General features: G+C 40.8%; 1 long non-coding RNA gene across 1 annotated transcript; it reads left to right on the top strand.

Annotated features, from left to right (window-relative positions):
- The first annotated feature begins 1,750 nt into the window (after positions 1 to 1,750).
- On the top strand, positions 1,751 to 2,441 carry LOC123175837 (uncharacterized). Its single transcript, XR_006488186.1, has 2 exons — positions 1,751 to 2,144; positions 2,296 to 2,441. It is a non-coding gene; the product is annotated as an uncharacterized lncRNA (long non-coding RNA).
- The last annotated feature ends 1,134 nt before the right edge of the window (positions 2,442 to 3,575 follow it).

Here is a 3,575-nt window from a genome sequence, read left to right as displayed (position 1 = left end):
GCATTGCATACATGGATCCCTGAGACCGCATGATAAAACCATAATCCGACATGTCTTTCACGCTGAGCGGCACTCAGATTTCCCCCCAAGTATTCCCCTCCGTATCCATTATGATCATCGAAGAATAGCTGGTAGTCAGATGCAACTCGCAACTGATGAAGACAGAGACCGAACTATTGTAATGAACAATGCGTGCTTTTCGCTTCGGCTCTGTATTGTGGGACTCCTATGTTCAACTTTTTCCGTGGTTTTAAAGTTTTACTAGGTTGCAGGGACTAAAGGGGAGGCTTTAGTAACGACCCTTTAGTCCCGGTTTCAGAACCGGGACTAAAGGCCCTTATGAACTGGGACTAAATGCCCTTTTTCTACTAGTGCTTGCAGCCCATGCAGGAGGATTGCAAGCAATAAAATGCACTTATTTTGTTTTCGATAAAAATTTGCCTAGATTATTAAATCGGCTAATTTGGAAATCTATTACTAATAGGTGGGGACTACCCTCCCAACATTTAATATGAACTCCCTTCTTTTCGGTTTATTGGCTCATATCATTTTCTTGGTTTATCAGTATTATAAGTCTTATTTTCTAATGTTCAAGAAATTGTTAACTGGTAGCTGCTCGGTCGGTCTAGGAGTAGAGATTAATCGATGAATCGGCCTATTAACTGGACTAATTGGTTGACCATTAATCGGTAGATTAAATAGGAACTTACCAACATATATCTAGATTTCTTTATGTATTATACCATACTCTCATCCTCCTAGCTATGTTGTATACCAAAAACATGCTTTCATACACATATGAAAAGCATATAGAGGCAATAAAACTATTAATCCTAGGTATTAAGGAGCGGCATGGGGCTAGAAGGGGTCACGAGCCAAAAATTTGGGCTTTGTTTTCCCACTCGTTAATGGGCCAGCAAGGATTAATCGGTATGACAACTGATTAATCGGTCTAACTGGTCAATTAATGGGCTTGACATGTTAACGCGACGAATATGTGTTATTCGGTTCGGTCATGCTATGAGTAGCAATTAACTAGCCTGTTAACTGATTAATCAGATGAATTCTCGAACAGTGTTATTTTCACTTCTTTTCACCACATGTTCACATTCCAAGGTACATTAAATTGATGCATGCAAGGATGAAAAGAAACCAACAAATGCATGTGACCGTTCCTACTATTTACTCCCTCCGTCCGGATTTATTGCGCCCGAGAGCCAAAACACGGGGACCAAGTCATACACTCTTCTAGGCACAATTAATAGCATGCACAGTAATTTAGAGGCATTGGTTGCTAGTGATTTAAGTGGATGCATGCGTGCGCTTGCATGTAATTGGCTGCATGCGCAGTAATTTAAGTGACTACCCCAGTTGTTCACTGTGTTGGTTGCAATGAAACGCATGCAACCACTTAAATGGCTGCACTTAATTAGGCCCGGCGAGTATGCAGCCAATTACATGCAAGCGCACGCATGCATCCACTTAAATCACTAGCAACCAATGCCTCTAAATTACTGCGCATGCTGTTAATTGTGCCTAGAAGAGTGCATGACTTGGTCTCCGTGTTTTGGCTCTCGGGCCCGGTAAACCCAGACGGAGGGAGTACTAAATGAATCAAATGCAACCAAAAAAATTTCTAGCAAGATATCACCCATGCATGACTTAAGCATGAAGATAACTGAGCATTTCCCATAGCACAATGCTTATATAAATAGAGAGCCTAGGTGATACACAATCACACATCGATCAAAAACATACATATACCTATTCACCTGCCTGCGTAAGTATTGGTCCGCATCTTTCAAAGTTGATTGATATGACTAGTGCTAGAGCGGTTGCCATGTTCTACCTCCTAGTTTTTGTGACGGTCTCTTTTTTCCCAAACCATACATGGGCAAGTAAGTCTCAAGCTGCCATTGAAAAAGATGAGGTGATGGAACACTGTAAGTTCAATATTAGAAAAGGTGTGCACTGGCCATTCGAACCAAGCCAGGCATGCTGCCAAGTAGTGACGCGTTCAGTGAACCTCCTGGCAATTTGCAATGCGTTTACCGCCGCAGATTTGGCTCAGATCAGTCTACAAAGGTGGGCTGCCATCACTCGTTGGTGCGGCAACGCGTTGCATGAAGGAGACAACTGTGCAGGTTTGTTTTGTTGTTGATATTAACGTATAATTGATGTGTTTATGTGTGTTTTGTTTGAGAAAAACTGTTTATATTGTCACATATCTTTGCTTACTTACTATCTCCATGTATGGAAATTAGTTAATTAAGAGATTTTTAATTTCATTTGCAGGTTACATTGTTCACTTTTGAGTTGGGCACTCCGTGCAAGGCCAGTCTGGTCGATGGACAAATAGAATAAAAGTTTTTCATGGCATCCGCATAGTGTGTTCTATTTGTCCGATGCAACTAATAAAATCGAACCATTTTCCCCTTCTATTTGATCTTGCAAATCTAGTTACTCGCCAAAGTTAATTCATATATACTAATATAAAAAGAGCAAGTTGCGGAGATTCAACACATCTCACCCATTCAAAGACTACAGGCCACAATGAGGTTTGTCGCAGTCGATATGGAATGCAAATCGATCTTTTTTCATGTCTTTGCATGGAATGAAAAGCTTGTATCATACGATATGGAAAACCAGAGATCTTGTGCCATCTTCAGTTCTGAGAGGGATTTTAATCTCCGATGCGATCCTTATATTCCCAGTTACACGGAATGGTTGTCAGATGGTTTGCTAAAAGCAGCACCGTGATTGCCTACTGTGTTTACACGCCACTGGTTGGTACCTTCATAACTTGGCACCACTAATTTTTATGTTGTTCTTGTCCAACTAAATCCAGTTCTGAAGAATCTTCCTTTATTTGTTGTCCATAATTCCAACTTGCAGATTTTTTTTGTCCACCATCTAGCATTAAAATATTGTAATCAATCTTCTAGTTCTTTTATTTTTCATATATTGTAATGTCTATTCAATGGTTATGGACTTCCGGTAGATTTTTTGACATGAAACCTGTAAAACTAAATGAAAAAAGGAGTTAATTCCAGTTTAGAGCACCCGTTCGTCACAAATTGACACATTTGCACATATTTTAGAAATCGACCACTTTACACTGTCTACAATTCCGGTTTGCACCACTTGCTTTATTTTCTGTTTTGTTTTTGCCGTGGGTGTGGTGCGATGGTGTGGCAACTAGTCACAAGTTTCCTTGCCGTTTCTATACTACTCCTATAAAAGGAGCAAACATAAATTCCCATAAAGCCATACCCATAAAGTGTATACACGGGATAACCTGAATCATCCAATCGGATCCATGTAATGAGATATAAGAGTGGATGTTAATTTGATGGTCTGCCTTTGGATCGAACGGCACACGATCAATGTTTTGCCGCAGACGTGTGCGGCCTGCAGTCTCCTTCCCCACGGTTTGCGGATCTCCCTCCCCGCGATCTGCTTAATTATGGAAAAACAATCAAATATTCCTTTGTTTCTCTCCAACTCTTTCTCTGGAGAAAAACTGAAAAGGAGGACTGCTACCTCCCTCACATCACCCACGAACGCCCTCCCCG

This window comes from Triticum aestivum, chromosome 1D (genome assembly GCF_018294505.1).
Source record: "Triticum aestivum cultivar Chinese Spring chromosome 1D, IWGSC CS RefSeq v2.1, whole genome shotgun sequence".
NCBI classification, from domain to species: domain Eukaryota; kingdom Viridiplantae; phylum Streptophyta; class Magnoliopsida; order Poales; family Poaceae; genus Triticum; species Triticum aestivum.
This window is presented reverse-complemented; position numbering and strand designations above follow the sequence as displayed.